Raw genomic sequence first — 25,826 nt, 5'->3', positions numbered from 1 at the left:
CAAGGTACAATAAAAACATGACCTATAAACATTTTATAAACACAACTTAAAATTCAGCTAAGACTGCATTATTTTTATACTGTAAGATACATTAGCAAACATTCTGAAGCTAAATCTACCAAGAGTATTTTAACACTTACTAGAGATATGACTTTTCTGAAAATTGCTGATCTCAAAATATCTGAAAAATTACAAAGAACTTTTATGCAATGTGATCAAACTCTACAGTTCATATTTAAATTTTAAAAAATGTATTATAGTAAAGGACATATTGCCACTAATCCCTCTCAAAATACTCCCTTTCACTTTGAATACATTTATCCCATCATTCTTGCCACTTTCTGCAGTACTTCTGAAGTCTTCTTTCCGGAGTATCTTTATGTGCTGTGATAAGAAATGCAGTACATGCTGCTCTTAAAGGAAATCCAGTGGAACACTATGCTAGGAAAAATATTATGGTATGTCTTTATCCACCTTAGTCACTAAAAGTGGCACCATGAAACTTGTAGCTTTTCCTCAAACTCAAAATGAATCAGGAAAGATAAACTTTTGAAATCAATTCAGTACACTGAGGCAGCCACAGCAATACAACTCAAGACGCAAAGAAGACTTTCAGAGCTGCTTCTGAGAGTGGCAAGTGTATCTGAAGCAAAGGAGGAGACTAACGGCAATGTGTCATTGCAGTAATTGGGGTTTTTTTTTCCCTCAATCTGTAGTTTTTTAAAAATTTTTTTACTAAATTCTTTTATTGGTACATTGTAGGTATACAACACAATTACATTTCTCATTGGGAATTGTACCTTTACATAATGCATCTTGGTTCTTATTTTTTCCCCATTCCTAGCCTTCCCTTCACGCCCTTCACCCTTCCCTAGTTACAAAGACTTTATTTCCATTTTTTCCATTTCTCATCATTTTTCCTTTCCCTTCTTTCCTTTCCCCTGCCCCTCCCACTACCCCTGCAGTTTTGGACCTTTTCTTCCTATTTTACATTATCGATTATTCATTCTAATCATTGGTACATTTTAGGTATACAATATAATGACATTGATCATTGGAAATTTGCACCCTTGACATAGTCTCACTTGGTTCTTATTTTTCACCCTTGCCCAGCCCTCCCTTCAACCCCTCCAGTCCTCGCTATTTACAAAGATTTTGTTCCTATTTTTCCATTTTTCTCATACTAATCCCATTCCCTTCTATCCTTTCCCCTAGCCCTCCCACTTCCTTCCCCTTTGCCCCTTTTCTTCCTATTTCACATTACCTATTATACATTTAGTCCTTATTTACACTTTCAGCTTCTCACACTAGAGAAACTATTCAGTATTTATACATGTGTGTCCTATTTATTTCACTTAAGAGTATTCCCTCAATGTGCATCCACTTAGCTATAAATGTCTCTAATTTCTCGTTCTTTATGGCTGAGTAGTACTCCATTTTATAAAAAACCCACATTTTCTTTATCCAGTCTCCAGTTGATGGGCATTTGGGCTGTTTCCAAGTTTTAGCTATTACAAACTGTGCTGCTATGAACATGGGCACACATATATCACTGTGGTATGATTCTTTTAATTCTTTGGGGAAGATCACCAGCAGTGGAATAGCGGCATCAAATGGGACTTCCAGTCCTAGTTCTTTGAGGTATCTCCATACTGATTTCCACAGTGCTTGCACCAGGCTACACTCCCACCAGCAGTGGAGCAGGGTTCCTCTTTCCCCACAGCCCCGCCAGCATTTGTTATTGGTTGATTTCATGATAGCAGCCATTCTTTCAGGAGTGAGGTGGAATCTCAGCATTGTTTTCATTTGCATCTCTTGAATGACCAGTGATGGTGAACATTTTTTCATGTATTTATTTGCTATTTCTACTTCTTTGTCTGAGAAATGTCTGTTCATTTCAGATGAACAGATTTTTGGATTGGGTCTTTAAAGTTGGGAGGTCTGATTTTTTTAAATTCTTTATAGATTCGAGATAGTAGATCTTTGAGGAAAAGCAGGTGAAAATTTTTTCCCACATTGTGGGATGTCTCTTCACACAGCTGGTGGTTTCTCTTGCTGTGCAGAAGCCTTTTAATAAGAAGAGACCCCACTTGTTGATTGTTTGTGCTAGTTCACGGGCAACTGAGGTTTTGTTCATAAAATCTTTTCTTACACCAACGTCTTCAAGAGTTCTACCTAACCTCTGTTCCAACTGGTTCACAGTTTCTATTTTAATATTTAGATCTTTAATCCATTTTGATTTTAGTTTAGTGCATGGTGAGAGATATAGGTCTAGTTTTAATCTTTGGCAAGTTGAAGCCCAATTTTTCCAGCACCATTTATTAAACAGGCTATCTTTCCTCCAGTGAGGGTGTTTGGCTCCTTTATCAAAGATGAGATGGCTGAGTGTGTCTGGCGTTGTTTCTGCATCTTCTAATCTGTTCCATTGTTCCTCAGGTCTGTTTCTTTGCCAGTACCTGGCTGTTTTTATCATAGTAGCTTTGTAGTAGAGTTGCAGATTGGGGATTGTGATACCCCCTGCCATGTCTCTGTTACCTAGAATTGCTTTTGCTATTCTGGGTCTCTTCTTGTTCCAAATGAATTTTTGGATTGTTTTCTCGAGGTCTATGAAGTATGCTGCTGAGATCTCAATTGGAATTGCATTAAATCTATATAGCAGTTTTGGAAGTATGGCCATTTTCACTATATTAATCCTTCCTACCCAGGAGCAGGGGATGTCTGTCCATTTTCTGATATCATCTTCAATCTCTCTTTTCAGAGTGCCATAGTTTTCAGAGAAGAGGTCTTTGATTTCTTTTGTTAGGATGATTCCTAGGTATTTCAGTTTTTTGGTGCTATTGTGAAAGGAATTATTTGCCGATTTCTCTCTCAGGGAGTCTGTCATTGGTGTAGAGGAAAGCTACTGATTTTTGTGTGTTGACCTTGTAACCAGCTACTTGACTGAATTTGGTTATTAAGTCTAGAAGACTTTTAGTGGAGTTCTTGGGGTCTTCTATATAGAGTATCATGTCATCTGCAAATAATGACCATTTGACTTCTTCATTACCTATCTTTATTCCTTTTATTTCTTTCTCTTCTCTAATTGCCGTGGCTAATGTTTCCAGAACTATATTGAACAAGAGTGGTAATAGTGGACATCCTTGTCTTGTTCCTGCTTTTAGTGTGAAGGATTTCAGTTTTTGACCATTTACTATGATATTGCCTGTTGGTATTTCATAGATGGCTTCTATCAGTTAGAGGTAGAGACCAACTATTCCAATTTTTTGTAGGATTTTTATCATAAATGCATGTTGGATTTTGTCAAATGCTTTTTCTGCATCTATGGAGATAAACATATGGTTTTTGTCCTTGGCTCTATTGATATAGTGTATTACACTGATTGATTTGCATATGTTGAACCATCCCTGCATCCCTGGGATGAATCCCACTTGATCAGGGTGTATGATCTTCTTGATGATCTTCTGCATTCTGTTTGCCAGTATCTTATTAAGGATTTTTGCATCTATGTTCATTAGTGAGATTGGCCTATAGTTCTCTTTTTCAGTTGGGTCTTTCTCTGTTTTGGGGATCAAGGTGATGCTTGCTTCCAGGAACGAATTTGGGAATATTGCTTCCCTTTCAATTTCACTGAAGAGTTTAAACAGTAGTGGCAGCAGTTCCTCTCTAAATATCTTGTAGAATTCAGCAGGGAAGCCATCAGGGCCTGGGCTTTTCTTAGGTGGTAAGTTTTTAATTACGTTTTCAATTTCATTGGTTGATATTGGGTTGTTCAGAGTTTTTAGGTCTTCTTCGTTCAACTTTGGTAATTCATATGTATCTAGGAATCTGTCCATTTCTTCTGTGTTGTCCATCTTATTGGCGTATAGGTTCTGGAAGTAGGTATTGATGATCCTCTGGATTTCTGCTGGGTCTGTTGTCATTTCACCCTTTTCATTCCTAATTGCATGGATTTGGGCCTTTTCTTTCCTTTTTCTGGCAAGGTTGGCTAAAGGTTTGTCAATTTTGTTGATTCTTTCGAAGAACCAACTCTTGGCTTCATTGATTTTTTTGTATCGATTTCTTAGTCTCCACTGCATTAATTTCTCCTCTGATCTTTATAATTTCCTCCCTTGTATGAGCTTTGGGGTTGTCCTGCTCTTCTTTTTCTAGAAGCTTGAGGTGCAGCATCGGGTTGTTTAATTGGGCTGGTTCTGTTTTCCTAATATGCATATTCACTGCTATGAATTTCCCTCCTAAGACTGCGTTCATTGTGTTCCATAGAGTCCGATAGTTGTATTGTCATTGTCATTTAATTGAAGGAACTGTATGATTTCTTGTTTAATTTCCTCTGTGACCCATTAGTTATTCAGAAGTGTGTTCAATTTCCACGTGTTTATGAAATTTTTGGAGTTTCTTTTGCTATGGATCTCCAATTTCATCACACTATGGTCTGATAATATACAGGGGATAACTTCAATTCCTTTGCACTTACTTAAACATGTTCTATGTATGAGTATGTGGTCTATTTTGGAGAATGACCCACGCGCAGCTGAGAAGAATGTGTATTCTGATTTTGTGGAGTGGAAGACTCTGTAAACATCTGTTAAGTTCATTTGTTCAAGAGTTCGATTGAGTTCAAGTATTTCATTACTTATTTTTAGTCTAGTTGATCTATCTATTTGTGACAGTGGGGTGTTGAGGTCCCCCACTACAATTGTATCAGTGCATATATGACTTTTCATGTCCGTTAGTATTTGTTTTATATAGTTGGGTGCACTAGTGTTTGGTGCATAGATATTTATGATTGTCATCTCTTCCTCTTGGATTCTTCCCTTTACAAGGACAGTGTTGGTTTGAAATCTACTTGATCTGCAAAGAGGATAGCTACTCCTGCTTTTTTTCGGGTTCCTGTCACATGGAGTATTGTTTTCCACCCTTTAACTTTCAGTCTATGAGTTTCCTTTTGAATTAACTGTGTTTCTTGTATGCAGCATTTTGTTGGATTTTGCTTCTTGACCCATTCTATCAGTCTATTTCTTTTGATTGGTGAATTGAGACCATTAACATTGATGGTTATAACTGAAACGTATTGACTTGTCATTGCCATGACTTTTTCTTTTTGTTGCATTCTCCCCCTTTATATTTAATTTCTTGTCATGCCAGATGGGTTCATTCTGCTTTGCTTCCTGGGGTTGTGATCCTCAATGTCTGTTCCTAGGATATTGTGTAAAATTCTTTGGAGTGCTGGTTTGGTATTCACGAAGTTCCTAAGGTGCTCTTTGTCATGAAAGTATCTTATTTCTCCATCAATTTTGAAAGATAGTTTTGCAAGGTACATCAATCTGGGTTGGAGGCTGTTTTCTTTTAGGGCTTGGAATATGTCACTCCAAGCTCTTCTTGCCTTGAGGGTTTGCATTGAGAAGTCTGCTGTGATTCTGATGGGCTTTCCTTTGTATGTGATTTGTTTCTTTTCTCTCACTGCTTGGAGAACTTTGTTCTTCTGTTGTGTTTCTGGAATCTTAACAATTATATGCCTATGTGTAGATTTTTTTTGATCAAGGTTATTTGGAGTCCTATATGCCTCACTCATCTGTATGTCAAGCTCTTTTCCCCTCCTTGGGAAGTTTTCTCCCATTATTTCTGTGAAGAGATTTTTTTATGTCATCTGCACTCTCTCCTCTTCACTGAGTCCAATCAGTCTTATGTTATTCTTCTTTGCATCATCTAGCAGCTGCTGGATTGATTTCTCATGTTCCCTTAGAATTTTGAAGCACTTTTTCTTTTCCTGGTCATTAATTGCAATCTTATCTTCTATATCTGAAATTCTGTCCTCACACTGGCTCATTCTGCTGTGTAGACTTTCAGTGGAGTTTTGCATCTCCTGGAAATCTATTTGCACTTGTTTTATGGATTCCATTTGTTTCCTATGTTGGGATTCCATCATGTTCCTCAGCTCCTCTCTAGATTTATTAATCATGTCTTGCACTAAGGGCACAATTTCTCCTGTTATCTGAGAAATTATTTCTGATTTCATTTTTTCCAGATCCCCTTTTATTGCCAGTTCAGTGGGTCCAGGTGGTTGAGTATCAGAGTGTTCCATCTCATTTCCCATTGGGGTTGCTGTAGGTGATCTGGAAGTCTGGTTTTGAGACTTAAGTGTTTTCTCATTTTGACTGGGGCGGGGGGCTGTTAGCACCTGCATGGATTACCTCCTCTGAGCTGGGAGAGGTGGGACAGGGGCCGGGAGCAGCAGTAGGGATGGTGACCCAAAAGCCCTTTCCTGTGGGCTGGGAGCAGTGGGAGGGATGGTGGCCCAGAAGCCCCTTCCTCTGGGCCAGGAGCAGCAGGACAGAAGGTGGCCCAAAAGCCCTTTCCTCTGGGCTGGGAGCAGCGGGAGGGATGGTGCCCGGGAAGCCCCTTCCTCTGGGCCAGGAGCAGTGGGACTCAGTACCTTGGTCTGGTGGTCTGGTGTCCTCTGCGTCTTTGTAGTGTGGAACCAGGTGGCTGCCTGTCTGCAATGGGGGTGATTCGGCGTCTTCCGCGCGACTCGGGACCTCAGTAGGACGTGCACAGACCTGCCTGTCTGCAGCGGGGTGATTCAGCGTGTTCCAAGTAATTGTTAAACTTAAGCATTCGCTGTATTTTCATCATACCTCATAAGTAGTCAGAATCTATTATGATCCATTGGATCATATTGTTCATATTGGATCAACTGGATATTTTCTTTTCCAATTCTCAAAACCTTCTAGTTTTCGTTTCAAATCATCTAGTTAACCCTAAATTACAAATAAAATTAGTAACTCTTCTTTTTTAGTTAAGAAAGATATATCAAATATTCTTTCTCACTTAACTCTTTTATGAATTTATGTAAGAATGACATTCACCATATAAATCACAAAAGACAACTGGAAATGCATTAAAAATAAATTTAAAATCCAAGGGAAAATAAATTACAAAATTGAATAATTTGCCAAGTGTATAAAAAGAAAACACTGTCACTATGTCCCAAAACATGCAACTGGACCACATGAAATAACTCTTTTCAGGGCAGAAGAATGAACTCAGGGCCTCCAGGCAAGCTATATATATATATACTTTACTACTATGCTACACCACAGCCCCTAAATCACCATTTTTGTTTACTAAAATTGGTCAAATGTTAGCAATTTCATACAAATGGAGAGGATAAGGTCAGGACCTCAGTAAAGCTGTGTAATCCCCCTGTAAGCCTCCTGTAAGGATGCTACCAACTTTGGATTTTCTGTGTTTTAGAAACAAGAAACATCTTGATGGCATTATTTTTGGCAACTAGAAATTGCATTCATGAAATAAAGCTAAGGTAAATTAAATGGTTATTTTAATTAATTATTCCTAATTCTTTGAGCCATGAAAGAAGGAAAAGAAATACTAGATGGTCAAATATCTCATAATAAATAGTAAAATATCTCAAGTGTGGAATCTATACACTTGTTCTCAAAGCATCCAACTCTGGCCCCCTTTCAGCTCCATTCTTCTAAACATATCCCAGCCCAGCAAAAACATAATGATCACCATCAAAAAGTCAAAGTCTGAGTTTTGGAGTAACTTTACAGAAAAGTCAACCAAAACTCAAAATCATATATCTACTAGTAGTAAATCAGTTAAATGATGAACTAGGAGAATATTTTATATACACTGTAACATTTACATCCCACTACAATTTTGGAGTTTGTTATTATCCATTTAACAAAGAAATCAGAGCTCAAATAGATTATGCAATTTACCCAAAGTGACATAACTACTAAGTATAAGACTTCATTCAAAACCAGTTCTATCAGATGTTTCTGCAGCAAAGCTCCCAATTAGAGTCACTTTTGCCAGCCCACTGTCTGCTGTAATTTGGGATTATTTTTTCTAATGCTTCCAGCAGCTACCTAAGATTATTATCCTCCTTTTCACAGATGAGGGAACTGAGGCTCAAGGACTGAAATGGATTTTGCACAAAAGCTTAAGCTTGTATGTTTTTCTCATTTGAATTCAAGATTATCTATTAACTCCTAAATTTCCACTCCCTCTAGCACTTTATGCTACAACATCCTACCACATCAAATACTCAGCACCATCTGACACAGTTAGTAATGTTCCTTTTAGAAAGACACAGTTATTAAACCAAGTTATTATTTAAATTTCTAAACACACTACTCAGGCTACAGATCTGTTTCATTCAAATAACTCAGAAAAAAAATTCCAGGAAAACCAACCAGAGACACTGGATGTGCTGTCACATAACTATCCCAGGCAGCTGGAACCAGGAACTCAGATTTCCTCAACTGTATAGAGCCATCCATAATAGTAATAAAATAAGCAAATATTTGGAAATAATTGAACAGAAAAGAGTAAAATACATGGCTTATGATGTTATACAAAACAGGTCAATTCGTCCTAAGCATGCAGAACAATTTTAACTCATCCAAGGCTAAATAATAGTAATAATACATCTAACAAATTTGCTCTCAGAATTTAAAAGGGCATCTTAGTATTTTGAATGCCTTTTTAAAGTTAAAAACAAAAGCTATTTAATAGACTTTAATACATATCTTTCAAGTGCCATACAAAATTGTATTAGCAGAAAGAAGAAAATAGTGCATTGCTTTTAAGACTTTCAGATTCAGATCACACACACACACACACCCATTGAGCAGACAATGTCTATTGGCTTTAAGCATCCATTCCCATCTCCTATCTTGTCCCTTACATCAGAGGTTGGAAAACTGTATTTACATTTCCAAGTCTCTCTTGGTAAAGGAATTATGAACTTGATTTATTTCTTTCTTCTGTATCTGTATTTTTTTATTTCTTTTACTTGCCATATTGCAGTAACAACAATCTACAATGTTGAATAGGAAAGACAGTGACCATGCCTCCCTTGTTCCTAATGTAATATGAAAGCATTTAGTTTTTTTAAAGTCTTTCATGTTTTGGGATAGGGTCTCCCTATGTAGTTCAGGTTGGCCTTGAATGCACTATGTAGTTCAGGCTAGTCTCAAATTCATAGCAATTCCTATGCCTCAGACTCCCAAGTGCTAGGATTACAAATGCATTTAGTGTTTTACCAATCAATAATTATATTAGCTGTAGGCTTTCCATAGATACCTTTATCAAGCTGAGGAAGTTCTTTTCTATTCGAACTCTTGTGAGAGTTTTCCTTCTTATTTCTCTGAGTTTTTATCTTGAATGGATTTATGAGTATTGTTAAATGCTTTTTCTATGTTGAGATGATCAGAGGAGTTTTAAAAATTCTCTTTTTTTTTTTCATGCTAGTACTGTGAATTACATTGATTTTCAGGTATTGAACCACTCTGCACTACTAGAATAAATGGCATTTGGATAAAATGTATTATCCATTTCACACTAATGAAGTGGTACACTAAGAATGTTTTCCTTCATTACAGGGAGTTTGGCAATCAGCAAGACAGCCGTAGAGCAGCTACCCTCACTACCTACCTTCTCTCCATTGTGTTAACATGTAACTAATCAGTGACAAGAATATCCTGAGAAAATAATGATCTTTCTTTTTCTGATTTGCAGAACTGAAAAACACCTTGTGACTAGGCAATAAGGATCAGATGTGAATCATATGGCCCACCTATTGAAGGGAAAACCCCTAACAGTCTGGAAATACCTACAAACTGCTTATAAAAACTACATCTGAAATCAGCTTCCAGACAAGACAGGCTTTGTAACAAGAATCTTCTGTCTTCTTCTCCTGTTGCCTTCCTTGCCTCAACACCTAGTCTTTCAATGTAACTGGCCTGTTGTGGAGTAAACATCAAGACTTGGTCCCATAACACACACAAGCAACAGTCCTCCTGGCTGGCTCGCCATGACTAGTCAGCAGCTGAGGGAACCCTTTTTGATCCAGGGCCTCTTCCTTGCCTTTCTCAGTCATGGTGGAGGTTGACCAAGCATGCACTGCTGGCACAAAGAATTAAGATTTGGTTGAGTCAATGAGCTCTCACACTTGGCATGTTGCTCCAACATGAAGCCAGGAACTCTCTTTCTCTGCTATCTGGGTACCATCACTTGAGTGATTCAAAGTGTCATTTGGACTTCTGTTTGAAATTTGGTAGATGAAATTGCTGGACTCGGACCCAGCTGTATAGGAGTGGTATCTTTTGTGTGTGCTGGTATGCATAGAGATGGGAAGTTCAAAGTCTGTCCAAACTGATGGTATAAAGGAAAGGAGAAAAGCAAAAGCTGTGTCTTCCTCAGGGCCGAGATTTATGGGATAATGTTAGTACAGCCCAAATGTGAGCTCAAGCCAGGTGACCTTAAGTCACTAAGCAATTACTTGGGGCTGTACACCTACAGATATGAAGGCTATGCCAAATGGAAACATAAAGGAGCATACCTATTGGAGGCTCCCACCATCAGACTGTATCTGTGATAAGCAATGACTTTCTGTGGCCCAGAATATGACTGCTATTAGGCTAAGACCAGAGCCAGTCTACCGGGTGGCAGGCACTAGGGCTGGAGGGGCAGTCGTGTTATCAACGGCCAAGCTTATAGGCATACAGGTGCCCACAGAGGGCAACCTCAATTCAGAGAAGCAGAATACCTGGTACTTGGAGTGACTGAAATGGTAGGAGGCAGTGCCACCGCTTCAGGGTCAGGGGCAAGGGGTATTCATGGTATGGAACACAAGCCACAGGCGTAAGGACTATGTGCTCATTGTTTCTGAGAACTCACACATCTCCCACTACATTACCAATACAGTAGCACACATCCACCCAGGCCCTTGTCAGCCACTCAGCCTCCATACACAATGAGCCCATCTCTCCAGTAACCAAACAGGAGATTAAGAGTTCGACTCATTGCCTACTTTCCTGAAATTCTACAAAATACACTATTTGGACACCGTAACATTGATAGAACCAGTTTCCAAATCTAGAAAGGTAGTGAAGCTGATTCTCAGGCATGAAGAGACCTGTGTAACCTTAACACGAATGATGAAGATCTTCCCTTGAAGAAAGATATCCTGAGAACCTGAGATAAGCCTGAAGAGCAGTGGTGGAATGCAGAGTTCAACAGGGATGATTCTAGTCCCCCTGTGGGGAGTTAAAGACCTGTCTCTGCCTCAGTAACAGCTCTGACTGGAGGGCCATGAGCTGGTAAAGGCTACAAAAGTTAATGTGAATGATCAGTGGGATGAGAATTGTAATGGCAAAGGAGGTCACATATAAAAATCAACTGGCCACATATACAAAGGCCTCTTTTGAACTTACTCCATTCCTAGTTTTATTTACCACATTCAGAACAGGAAAAGCCCTCTTCTGCCACTATTCTAATGATGATGACAACAACTGTGTTGACAACCTGTGTGCACATAAGGGTTAACCAAAGGTGTCGTGTCTCTCTTTTAGCCTTGTTTATGGTGTTAACTTGCAGCCCAGGGTTTCCTTATGACTAGTTAACAGGCCTGGACGCTGTTGTAAAATCTTGAACACAGCTTTCTGCAAAGTTCCCACTGTTCCCCTTGCCCCCACAGAACTCTGGAAAGCCAACATAGCATTATTAATCAAGAAAGTTATGGTAATAAGGAGAGTTAACACACATATACAACCAAGTAAACACTAGTAATATTGGCACTGATAATAGCAACCAATAGTGTGATAGCGTGCAGCAGTTAAGTACACTGGATGAATCTGTACACATATTTGCCTCCAGAGACTAAATGCTGCTCAAAATGTGGAAAGAGCAAGGAGTTGACCACCAACAGACTGAGAGCTAGCTCGGACCCAGTGAGAGACAGCTCCATCAGAAAAATCAGCAAAGTCCCTTTCTTAGAAAGGACAAATGACCTTGAGCCCTTGAGCCCCATATGTTTTCTGTTGATTTGGCTACTCTGATGACGGATGATGCTTTAGTCCAGACTTACAATTGGGCCCAGTTATGACCGAAGCCAGAACCTATGTTCCTTCAGCATGCGTTCCCTACTAAATGAGACAATTAAAATAGGGTTATCTATTATACATGTGACTTCTCTGAGAGCCAAGAAATGTTTTATAAATTGTTTATACACTATGATCTTCAAATTTAAATTCTGGAGTTTTACATTTTCATTAAATTTAGAAATTAGATGAAGGCATTTGCTAGTTAGGACCACCTGACTAGGAGGTGGCAAAGAAGAATTATAAGAAAGAAAAGTTAGGTTTAGGACCACAGATTGGAGAAGCACTGAAACTGCAGGTAAATAAAATACAGTAATTTACCAGAATTTCAAGGAAACCCACATGCCCCCCTTTGAAAAGCAGACCACTTTGGTCTCAGCTAATAAGACCACCTGCAATATGATTTCTTGATCTGAGTAACTGTGCTCAGGTTGTAACTTACATCATCATCCAAATGATCTCATACTATCTGTGCTATACTACTGAATATACATCAAACCTACTGTACACTATAAGCAGAGAAATCTGCCACCAAATAGCTATTAGTATTTAAGTCCCATCAGGTAAGGTGGTTCCATCCCATTTACCCTTGCCAAATCCCCATTCAGCAGGAAATAGATCTGACAGGGTGACCTGAATTCCACAGATCGTGGAATGAGCTGACAGTGGGAAACTGAAGTGGAGCATTCAGGCTGTTTTTGTTAATAACTGGGTTTCTGTATGTAATTAACTGAGGCCCAGAATGCTTTTGTTCATTACTGGAAGTTTGGCCATCACCAAGAAGTCTAGGGGCAGCTACCTCCACCTTCTTGTTTGTTCTTGCTACCTAATCAGTAACAGGAACATCACAAGGCAATAATGATCTTTGTCTCTGAGATTTATAGAACTGTAAAACATCTCATGCCTAGGCAAAAGATCAGATGTGAATCATCCAGCTTGTGGGAAGATGCCTACTCTTCTGAAAATATCAACTTCCTATAAAACCACCCTAAATCACCTTCCAGAAGAGATGGGCTTTGTGATAAGAGTTCACTATCTTTTCCTCTAGCCAATTTTGGAAGAACACCATCTTCCACTCCTCATCACCTTGTCTCATGATCTAATTAACCTGTCATGGAATGAGCAGACTTGGTCCAACAACATTAACTGTTTTTAACTTACTAGTAATTTATTTAAACAATAATTTTTTGTGTATCAGGGTAATACTGGTTTCCTAAAGCAAGCTCATATTCCCTTGTTTTCAACCAGAATTTGTGTACAATCAGTATTAAAGGTCAGTAGAATTCACCTGTCAGGTTATGTACACTCAGAGCCTTCTTTGTGGGAGGGTTTTTAACTACAAGCTCAACATCTTAATAATGACTTGCTCAGGTTATCCATTTCTTAAATGCAGTTTGGTAGCTTGTGTTTTTGATGGATTTTGTCCATTTATCTAACTTAAGAAATGTATGAACCCTGATTCATAATATTCCATTATTGTCCTTTTAATCTGTAGGATCTGTAGTGATAGCCCTACTTTCTTTTCTAGTAATAGGAATTGTTGTTTTCTTTGTTCCTGGTTAGTGTGGCTACAGGTTTATCACATTGTATCTCATCCAAAAAAAAAAAAAAAAGCTTTTTTCTGCTTTTTTTGTTGTCGTTTTCCATTTAATCAAATCTTTTCTTTGTTATTTCTTTATTTTCTTTCTTTTTTTGTTCTGGATTTAATTTACCTTCAGTTTCTGATTTTTTCCCCAGTGCTGGAGATTGAACCTGGGTCTTCCACATGCTAGGCAAGCACTCTACCATTGACCTATACCACCAGCCAGCTCAATTTCTGCATTCTTCAGGAGAAAGTTTAGGACTATCATTTTAAAACTTTTGTTTTCGAAAATAAACCAAATTTAACACTATAAATTTCCCCTTAAGTAGTGCGTTAAGTGTTTCCCAAAGACTATGATACACTGTTTAAATTTTCATTCAATTCAAAATAGTTTCTGATTTCCTTTTTGATGCATGAGTTTTCAGAATATGATCACTGATTTTTAAATATCTGAGGATTTTCCAGATACTTAATACTGATTTCCAGCTTAATTCCATTGTGGTCAAAGAATACAGATACATAAGGGAAAGTATGGAAATCAAACTCAATTTTCCTATGGTCAATCAGTACAATGACATGCCCAACATCAAAGTGAGACAAGATTAAGATAAGTCTTTTATTCTCACTACTACCCTATGTTTTCTTTCAATACCATCTCAAAAGCCCAAATCCTTGTTATTCTCTTCCTACCCTTCAAAAAGAAAAAAGAGGAAGATTCCACGTGCTATTGTCTCATTTGATTTTTTACAACTCTACAAAATAGGCAAGACATACTATTTCACACATGAGGAAAAGAGAAGCTCAAAGGAAAGACTTGCCTTACTAGTGTGATATGTCTCATTCTCAATTATCCCCTCAAAGATAAAGCAATATAGATCACTGAAACCCATAAATAATTCAAAAAACCCATTTTAGCCACAGGTGGAATTATCACCAACTCAGTTCAGAGTAAATTACAGTAAAACTGACAAGTTTTAAAGTTTTAAAATCTTGACTTCTTATAACCATTTATTATTAGCAAGATTCTGATACAAAGAACTGGTTAAACCTCAGAAAAGAAAAAGCAAATAAACAAAAAAGGGGGGGGTACAAAATCTGTAGTTTTTTTATTTTTTTAGTTTGGTTTGGCTTGGTATGAGACAGGGCTGGCCTCAAACTCACTATGATCCTCCTGCCTCAGCCTCCTAAGCGCTGGCATTACACGCATGCACCACTCCACCCAGGTACAGATCTCAGCTTAGTAAGCCAAACTACATAGCCATATGTACTTTTCAGACTCACAAAAAAATTAATATGAAATGAATGCATCAAGTCACATTTTTTTCTTTCAAAGTCCTAAACTGTTAAAATAAAAGCTCTAAAATACCATCAGATGTTATTAAAATATGCTAACAGTCAATATTAAATATTAAAATATGCTATCCTATTTCCAGTTAAATTTCTAGACTCTAATGTTATAGAAATTAAATGACCTTAAAAGACTCTTACCATGTAGTTGTTGACTATCGGTTGCAGAGATTTCCCTCAGACAGCATCACCACTTTGGCTTAGATATCACAGTAGTAACAGCAATCAAAATTAAAACTAAAAAGAAAAAATGGAAACAAAATTAAATACCAGTAGGCAAAATGGTCTCAAATCTTCAACACAGTCTTAAATTCAAATTACACATTTTGACAATTTCATCAAGGGAGCTCTAATCCCAGAACTAGTTCTTTTTTAATTAGTTTAAGCACGAAGCTAATATGGTATCTGAATTCCTGTATAATTCCAACTCCCTATCCTAGAATAAACTCTGAAATTAACTTCAAGAACTCACGGTTAATAACAGCCAAAGAGCAGAAAATCAGTCAAGTATATTACAGGTATACTCAACTGAACCACTCAATTCATAGATTCAACAACACACGCCTTTTAAGCTTTGTTACTGTTTATAGAATGAATTCAGTACTTATCATTCATGTAAGAATTATATGTGATGAGAGCCTTTGTATTAATTTTTCCAACAATATTTAAATTTAATAAAAATCTTGGTGATCGTGCTATAAATATTTTAATGGCACACGGGGGGATAGCAATAAAGATTTTCTATCTGCTGAACAGACCTATAAACACCTTATAAAGTGTTTCCAGGACACTGGATATTAGCAGCCAGACCATAGAGCAATCTAACAAATGGTGTTTGCCAAAGTGCTAGAACTCTGAGGTAATAAAAAAAAGTAGTTTCTTACAGTTACGATTTACTTGGGAAGATTAAATAGAAGAAAATGTACCAAATAGGCATTCATTGATTCATTCTTTCATTCATTCAAAACTTTACCAAGCATGTTGCATACACAGGCCATCTTAAAACACTGAATACACAAAACTGATTAAGAAAATGACTTCTTATTTGGGTGACAACTACTTATAATTTTAATTTAAAAAGGAAGATGCATGAACAGGGCTCCCCAAAAGTGGGTTGGATTATACCAAATAGTTTCAGGGAAACCAAGGGTAAGAGAAGTGAGGCTTAGGAAAGGCAATTTCCATATGGAAGAAAAGCAACTTTGAGTCTACCAAAAAGAATGATCTCAACATGCATACTTTAGACATAGTTCGGTAGCTTTTGAGAACAATAGTAATACTGCCAGCATTCTTTTGAAAATATAGGGGGGGAAAAACCAGAATCATTCAGTGCTACTTTATTTTATACATGTTCTATTTTGCTTACTTAAAATCAAAAGTAGCACACAGCTTTCTTTCTCTTCCTGAGCAGCTGTACAGTATGCTCTTGATTATGCAGAATATGAGAAAAGTGAGCTTTTTCTAAGTAGTAAGTCATCTTATTTACAAATACAGAAAATTATCCCTTAGTTTTAGATTACTCAGACCTCATTTTACCTCTACCGAATCAGACTGACTTGATGACTCTAAGTAACCAGCACTACAAACGTCTCCTTACAGATGGTTATATCCAACTAACTGTGGTCGTAACCGTGCCTAGGGACAAGGAAAGTTTCCCACATCCTGTGTGTTTTCTGGACAACCATTTATGTTTAGGAATTCTTCCATCTGTGTGAAAGGCTACAGAATTATTACTTTCGTTATTTGCTATTACTTGGTCAACACTTTGGTTAGGACCAATCACAACGCTATCATCTCACATACAGTTAATTTACTCATCAGAGTCAGATAATATCTCCATCAAAAATGAAGAACTTGAAGTTCAGGTGACTTGTCCAGGATCACATTAGTAGGAAAAGGCAGAATTAGGATGAGTCTGTCTTACTATGGAATCACTGTTCTTAAAGAGTATTAAGCTGTCTCCTTTTGGACATACACACATGCATTTTTATTTCCTACTGAGCAGCTAACATTTCTAACCTAAGTCAAGAACCATAAAGGACTTGAAGAATTAACTAGACTTGCCTCATCTCACAGCTGAGAAGCACATCTTCCTTCAAAGTCCTTTAAAGTTACAGGTCTGGGGTGGGGATATAGCTCAGTGGTGTCGTGCCTGCCTGGCAAGTGCAAGGTCCTGAGTTACAGGTCAAGGCTATTAAGTGTGAAACACAGCACATCTAGTAAGAGGTGCATTACTGCCAGCCCGGGTCTACACATTTACTATATGGAATGCCATCATTTTCATTGTTTACATGCATGGTTAACCTCTAAGTAGTGACCCACAGTGTCCCCTTGTAGCCAATGACCAGTAGCACCCTGTAATTTCCCACCTTGGGCTTGTGTTAGGGACACTCCTACCAGGAATGCCCACTTCTCTTCTTGGTTGCAGGTACCCAAATTGTTTCTAGTCTTGAAAATCCAACCTACTAAAGCCACCTTCATCCACCTGTGCTTCTATCTGCTCAATAAACACATTTTTATTTTGTGTCATGTAGCATTTATGTGCCTACTCTGAAATCACCAAAGCCCCATCTCTACCCCCAAGCAACTCTTGACCTACCATAAGAAAGGGCATATGTGAAAAAGCAGGTGGGCTGGGGATTTAGCTCAGTGGTGGCCGCCTGCCTCGCAAGCGCAAGGTCCTGAGTTCAATCCCTGGTACCAATGAATAAAGAAATAAATAAAAAATTTTAAGAAGCACGTAGCATTGCATATAACCAGGACTCTAGCACAGGTATACACAGGGTGTAACCAGAGCAAAGAGTGGAATCTGGAGGGAGGCCACAGCGGGGAAGGCTGCACAGAAGCATAAAATGCATTTCAGCCTTAATTCAGGAGATCTAAATTAAGACAGAGATTTTTTTTAAACGTAACAAATCTGAGAGGCTTAGATCTTGGTTGAGAAGTGGAAGGGGATGCTGAGATGTCTTCCAGATGTGGCATCAAGGAGTATGTTGAGGCAGCCAGGTCAACTGAGCTTTCTACAGTGAAAGAAATGTCCCACACAATACCACTCAACATGGCAGCCTCCTGCCACAAGGAGCTAAGTGGCGCAAATGCAGCTAGTATCACTGAGGAACTAAATTTTTAATTTTATTTCATTTTAATAGTGTTAATTTAAGTGGCAATGTGTGTCTAGTGGCTACTATGTTGGAAAGTACCACTCTAAAGGTTTTGGCTTGAGGCAGTTGGATGTAAGGTCCTATTACCAATATCTGAGAAGAACATTACAGTGAAAAGCATGACATTCAAGTACCTATTGATTAGAAAAATGAGAAGAACAAACTGGGTGATCATTAAAATCCCATCAAAGATGTACCTATCTTTGCCCATTTGGTTCAGAATAATGTCTCAATACAGCAGCATCAAAAGGTACTTGTGGTATTTCCAGGTTTCAGTGTAACTGCTAAAAAATACTAATACTATATAAAAACTCTTTCTACCATTCAGTGAAAAAGATAAAGGAAAGCTACATAATTGAAACCCAAAAACTTAGGGAACAGACTTTAGGGAATAATAACACCAAAGTCAAACCAGGATAAATAACCACCTGGTTAATTTTTTTTACAGTCTTTTTCTAAAAATAATGTGGGGAAAATCAGACAGTTTTTATGATAATCAGCATGAGTTTGGATAATTTCAAATACAGACCATTCACTTCATAAGCAGTACAAATTCCATTCAGCTTACATTCATCTGTGCATTGATGTGAAAGATGACCAAATTATTTATCTCATGAGGTATCTATTTTTGTTCTATAAGACATTTTATAAGGTCAATGACAACACTGTTTTCCCTAATAGTAAGCCAGTTAATTTTATTTATCCATGACATTTAAAGTCAATATGAAATGAAGAATTCTGTGACAGAAAAACATTTAACCTGAGAACAGGTTGCAGCTAAGTGACTCACTGTTAATCTGCCAACATTCCCCTAATCTGATTGAATTTGGGATTTGGTTGCTATTTTGGTCCTTGCCATCTATCTTAAGCCTCCACATTTCAGTTTTTAAGAAATCAGAATCTAGCATACACATTAACTCATAATTCTCCATTCAGATTGGCTATTACCCTGTTGCATTTCTGAGCACCACCTCTTCAACCAGGCTCAAATTTTACATTCTTTTTACTTCCTTCTACAAGATCATATCATCAAGTGTTCTTAACTATTCATACATCAAGTTCTATTTACAAGAACATTATCTTCTACTGAACATACAGCCACTGTAAGATTCAGAGAAACACCTCGTAAAATGTTAAATATGAAATTTTAGCAAGAAGCACATGCCTAGCACAAATAACAGCAATCTGTTTCTTCTCGTGGTCTCAGGTTGATTATCAGAGCTTCAGTTCCCCATTTCATTAGTAGTCCCGCATCATCTACGTTTAGCTGGTCCCACCACTCAATTCACTATATAAGCAAACTCTTACTTTAGATATAAGGCCAAAAGAACATTAGGTAAAATAAGGCAAGGTCCTTGCTCCTATGAGCCTTTAGTTAACTGGTGGAGAACAAATACAACTAAGTATATAACAAATAAAGGAAGAGATGCTTCTGTAAATTAAAAACAGCAGCTAGGTGTGGTAGCATGTACCTATAATCTCAGCTCCTTCAGCTAAGGCAAAAAGATCACAAATTTGAGCCCAGTCAAAGCAACTCAGTGAGGCCTTGTCTCAAAACTAAAAAAGGCTGAGATGTAGCTCAGTGACAGAGTGCTTACCTACCATGTACAAAGCCCATTAATAATGTTAGCTAACATTCACTGTACACCTATGTGTGTAACATTCCCAGCTAGGCATATTTTCATTTCATTGCTAAAACACCAGTCCTCCCAGTTTTGAGTATCTTATGCATTCAAAACTTTCCATCTAAATACAAAGGTGATTTTCTTCATCTTCCATTTGAAAAAAAATGACTAGTAAAACATGAAGTGATCAATTCCTGAGTTAATATGACTTTGCAGATTCAGGACTGGCCCTACCTGTGGACTAATGGTCCCTAGCCAGGGATCTAATAGCACAAACAAAGCTCTGGGCACTGATTCATTCAAACATGTACTGATGCTAAACAAAGTTCATGGGAAGCTATTATTCTAGACAGAGCTCCTAAATTAGGCTCCAGGAGACCAAGCCAAAAGAGAATAGAGTCACTCAAGCTAGGTGTCATGTGATCAAAAAACTGAACTGTGAAACTGGCTAGTTTTCCAAAAACAGGCTATTCGTAGCAACCACTCAGAAAAGACCCAGTTTTCTTGGGCCTGCACAATAAGCAAGTTCTCTCTGTTTTAACCCTATAAGGAAAGTAACTCGGAAACAACCAATCTACTCTTCATTCCTTATTTCTGCAGTCTTCAACTCTTTTCTGTCTATAAAGTCAGTCTCCTCTACTCAGTTCATCAAACATTCATTCTGCTTTTATACAAGGTGTTGTTGCCTGGTTCTAGAATTACAAATAAAAACCAATATGATCTTTAAATTTGTTGTAATTTTGTCCCTTGACATTAGCCTCCTACTATGCATTAGACTATAACCATGAAACTATACACAGGAAGACACTATACCACAAACTGGAAAGTGCTAGGTGTGGAGAGAAATGCATGCAGAGTGCTGGGAGAGAAGAGCAGTTCCACTGCAATAAACAGGATCTAAGATTTACATGTGGAACAGTAACACCAAGACAGGTTACTGATTTCTGCCCTTTGAGACTCACAGAATATATAAAGTTAGTGTAAAGATAAATGTTCATCACCATAAACTGTGCTATCAAGTAGCAGGTGGCAGAGCTTACTCCTGAAACAGTATATCCATCTCCAAGGAAACACAGGGGCCCCAAGACTGCAGCAATCTCAAGGAGCCTGAGAAATGCACGCGCGCGCGTGCACACACACACACACACACACACACACACTTAGGGAAGGCTTCCCTCAACCACATCCTGTCCACTTCCACTTACTTGAACACTATAAAGGCAGAAGGAGTTAAAGATCTGTAGCCCAGTCATTAATTATCACTATCTAAATTAGTGAAAGGCTACATCTTTTTAACTTCAAACCAGTGCTTCCTGCTCTGCCCACTGAAACCAGACTCTGTAGAATCCTGTAATTCTACCAGCTTCCCAGGATATGAAGGTGCTCAGTGCTCTCTAACTTTTCCCAGGAGATACCTGCCCAGAACCACAGCAATCACACCAGAACTGCAAAGAAGGCCCACATTCCTTCCAATCACAAGGATAACCTTTCTCTCTGCATATTTGGCTGGTTTTATCTTCATTCTCAGCCTTGCCATCACACATGGAACTGCAGCACTGGAGAGAGCAGTATTGTAAATTCATGAGGACAGGATTCAGGAGTCTTCCCTCTGGGGTGCCAACTGCACCTCCATTTTTCAACAGCATGTCTAAGGCCTTATAGGCTATACACTTGCATTCTTTATACCCATTCATCAGCCTGCTAGGCCTCAGGCCCTTCTGACTAGTTAGCTAAACTCTTGGGCAGTGATGGTGAACCTTACAGCTTTTAATGATACAAGAACAGCCCACTGTGGCATGCATGCTGTAGGCTCACCACCACTGCTCTATGAACTGTGGCTGTGAAGTACTGCTCAGCTACCCTGGCAGCATCCACCACAAAAAATGCCCCAGTGCAGCAAGCTCTTGGGCTAGACTCAGTTTACACTGCTTTCCCCACATACATACTGGAAAACTTCAGGGAATTCATGTAAAACCTGTTTCTCCAACTACACGGATGAGATTGGGAACATTAAGTAAGCTAATACACACAGGAAGAGCTGGCCTTAGCACATGACATGGCAATAAAGAGCACCAGTTACTGTGAGTGCACCACCAGGTGCCACCCCAAGTGACCACCAGAGACCAGCTCACAGACTGCAATCCTCAGAGCCAAGGAAGTGCCCCTGTATGTCAATGTTATTCCCAGGGCTTCACCCAGAAAGGAGATGATGGCAACTTCCCCATCAATGTGGTTCACATCAAACATTTGTACACAAAACTTAAAACCCAGATGATTTCACAAGTTCAGGTTTACTTCTATTCTTATTTTTTACCTACTTATTACAATAATGAGGAATGAACTGCTAGAGACCAAAGAATTTAGAGATCAAAAATGGTCAGAAATTCACAGTAAATATACTTGCTTTTCAAAGAAAAAAAGGGTTATCTAATTATATATATTTCTACTTAATGTTTCTGTTAAGCTTTTACTTTATTCTATTCTATTCCATACTAATCTACTCTATAAATTAATGCTAAACAGGTCTAGCCCTGGGCAGCCATCTGTGAGTCCTAATATTTTAACACCTAGCTCCATACTTATTAAAAAAAAAAAACTCCCATCACTTGACACATAGACAACACTCAGAAAACATATGTCAAATAAGTGAACTTTTTCTCAAATGCCTAGGTTGAAAAAAAATTGCAGTGTGTCTTTCTGACCTCCTTTAGAGAAAGCTACATGCCTTGTATTCAGTGCCCTTGGGTTGACTCGGAGACCATCACTTTTAAATGCCACACAAGCAAAAAACATGAATATTTGAGTCAACAAAGCAATTGTTTCCATTCAACTAAACAGTTAATGAGATTCTCAGAAATGAGCACAAAAAGATAAAATAACTGATTCATGATAAAATAAGGCTTCCATCTTAAGGAAAGATGGCTGACTATAAGTAAAAAGCTGTTAGCAGCATTGTGGAAAATCTACAATCATTACATACAAAGTGGACTGGTACCGGTGAGCATCAATAAGCAGTTTCCTTTAGCACTGCACAGAGCTGATTGAGCACAGAAGAAAAGAGCAAGCAGGCTTCAGAGGATGGACACAAACCGACAAGAATAGGGCTAGAGAAAAGGAAAAGCAGGCTAAGCAGACGGAGTTGAACTTTTGTCCAGAACTGTGCCAATAACATATATACAACACCCTTAATAGTTAAGAAATCCTAGAATTCCAAAAGTTTTTAAACTACTGTTTTTAAAAAGTGGGACACTGTGTCCTTGGCTCATCTTCAGGCATTTTTCTTGTTGCTCTTCATCCCACAAAGACTACAAGCCAGTGCTACCAGGGAGGCCCTTGAGGGTAACAGGATTTTTTCTGTTTGGCTGGTTGTTTGTTTTGTTTGTTGGGGGTTTTTTTGTTTGTTTTGTTTGTTGGGGGGTTTTTTTGATACCAGGGATCGAACTCAGGTTCAAACCTAGCACTTTGTGAGCCAGGCAGAGTGGAAGCACTGAGCTAAATCCCCGGCTGAAGGTAACAGTTTTAAACCTTGAAACAAATCCAACCCATATGAAAAGATTTCCTTGCCTAAACTACTTTATGTTTTTCTCTGCTTTAATTACCAATCCTATAACTGGAATTCATCCTTGCTTCAAAAAGATGCTAAAAATAGCCTGATTTAGAATGTAGAATGAGACACATCATGTAATTTTGCTACTAAATAGACTCCTACTTTTTTCATAGCTCAGTAACACACTCTTCAAATACTCTCCTCTTTCTCTTCGTCAAAAAATGTAAAACACTTCAGATACACATGAAACATTAATTTTCAATACTAAACATGCATTTATTAGTTTGAAAGAGAAATCTCAGGCATATACTAACCTTACTTAAAAACAGTCTCCTGACTCCTTCCTCTACTTTTAATCATGCCCTTCATTAAACACCTTTGATTACAAGAGTACCACCTCATTTACATATGATGAATGAATTTTTAAAAAGCTGTTATTCAGCAGGCTCCCCACTGCAAATGGCAAATTATTAATAACAACTTACATTTGCATCCATGGTGCCATTTACAAAGGGCTTTCACATAAATCATCTCATTTAATTCATAATAACCCTGACACCAGCAAGGGAGGAAATACTTTAACCATCTAACTAACAAATTAAGTAATAGGATCAAAGAGTAGAAAAACTTACTCCAAAATGTACTATGGTTTACCTTCTAGGCTTATGCTCTACCTTCTCAACTGAATCAGACGTCTTCTAAGGACAAGAACTGTGTATTTTTTAAAGTCTAGAAAAACATCGTGTACATCACATGCATACATCAAATTGCTATTTATTGACGCCATCTGTCAAAGAACAATCTAGTAGACAAACCTCTTTTCCTAACTTCAGCAACTAAACATGGCATCACCCTTAGCTTTGGCTCCCACCTTCCCAGCTGCAAGAAGAAAATCTCTGAAGTCATTCACAGGGCCCCATAATTAAACACAAAAGAGGATTTCTTTATAATGGTTAAAGCTGCTCCCTTCTATCTCTGTCTGCTTTGAATCTCTGTCCCCTCCCATACATACTATGCACTATCCCTGATATAACTACATGTTGTATCCAGAGCAGGTGCTCACCTCATCCACTTCTCCATATTTTTATTTTCTTGATTTGACTCACCTTGGTTCTAAATGTTCATCTGTTTTCTGTTCAGGTGCCAGCACCCTCACCTTTTACTGCCAGCCCTACCCTGGCTCTCTTGCATCTTTCTAACCTGTCCTCACATCAACAGTTCAACCCTACACGGAGCAGCTGAGCTTTCCACAACTAGCCAGAAAAGAGATAGTGCCTCCTTCTTACCTTCAGCTGCTACCTGGAGCTCTTCACTTCCACAGCTATTTCAGGAAAAAGACCTAGTGGCAATTATGCTCATCTTCCCAAGATCCTTCCCTCCTCCTTCAAGCTCATAATTCAAAATGGGTGACAAATATCCTGGCCTAAAATCCCACAGAGTCAGCTATTTCTTGGATACCAAAGGGTTAAATCATAACCTGATCAGGATACTACACACTGTTGTTTCATAAATACGCTGACTCGTAAACATGGACAAAGCGAGGGCTGGCAGTGTAGCTCAGCCAGAGTCCTTGCCTAGACAGCATGAGGCCCTAGATTCAATTCCTATTGTGCCAAAAGAAAAAAAATGGACACAGAGAAATGAAGGAAATTATACATAAGTGCATAAAAATACTTAGAAAAGTTGTACAGTATCACATGGAAATAGCAAGATGTAAGTGCTACATTGCAGAATTTTTTAATTATCGCCATGACAATTTTTACAAATTCCAGAATTAAACTATATTTCACAGCTAGCTATAACACTAAACCTGACATAAAGATTTCATGTTCAATTCAATAATGAACTTCAGGGTTTTTTTCTCCCTGAGGATAAAGTATAGTAATAGCCACTATAACAAACAGGTCCATAAACTTCCACCTAGAAGAGGCTCTGTGCGTTCAAACAAGACTGAAAAACACAGCAATAACATTTCACAACATGTCTGCATTCAATTCTCCTGAGCTTCTAGTCAAACCTTAACTCACACTGTATCTAAAGTAATCAGAAAGCTTAATGGCTCACCATAGCACTTCAAGAATACTACAGTTTACAAGAAGATTAAAAACAAGGAAAAAATGAGCAACTCCCAGAAATGAATGGAAAATTTTAGTCACCTAGGAAGTAACTCATTACTAGTAAAAATACCTCTAGCATTAAATTCCATTTCTAATTAAGCAGCAGTAATCATTTAATTAGTAACATCCAGTATGATCCTGGAAGAAACACTTTCTGAGCACCAGGGGCTACATGGCAAAGGGGAAAGAAGAGAAGTTTGAGCCTCAGAGATCTGAATTCTGTGCCTGGATTGACCATCAAAAGCTCTGAACCTTGAAAAAGTTATTACTGTGTGAACCTTAATCTCCCCATCTGTAAAACCTGACCAATAAAACCTATCCTTGAATTATGAAGATGGAGGTTGAACTATTACAGGCAAAGAACACAGAAAGATAGCAGAGGCATTTCATGAACAACAGCTATTAGTCCTCTACTCTTGAGAACAGAACATGCATTCTGTCCACAGGTAGGCAGAGAGGCAGACAGGCACAAACGTCACACTTGGCAGCTTTACAAAGTGGCAGTGTTGACCCCAACCCATTTCTGTGTGCAGATGAC

The 25,826-nt window shown here is 38.2% G+C and overlaps 1 protein-coding gene across 2 annotated transcripts in view; it reads right to left on the bottom strand.

Annotated features, from left to right (window-relative positions):
- Wasf3 (WASP family member 3) overlaps positions 1–25,826 on the bottom strand; it is a 121,073-nt gene that overhangs the window by 62,624 nt on the left and 32,623 nt on the right. For both annotated transcript variants that reach the window (XM_004854817.4, XM_004854818.4), the window contains exon 2: positions 14,980–15,075. The gene's annotated coding sequence lies outside the window, so the exon portion shown is untranslated. The remainder of the gene's footprint in view (positions 1–14,979; positions 15,076–25,826) is intronic.

Source organism: Heterocephalus glaber, unplaced genomic scaffold (assembly GCF_053883595.1).
Source record: "Heterocephalus glaber isolate CG9 unplaced genomic scaffold, H.glaber_assembly_v1.0 deba00001719, whole genome shotgun sequence".
Classification (NCBI taxonomy): domain Eukaryota; kingdom Metazoa; phylum Chordata; class Mammalia; order Rodentia; family Bathyergidae; genus Heterocephalus; species Heterocephalus glaber.
This window is presented reverse-complemented; position numbering and strand designations above follow the sequence as displayed.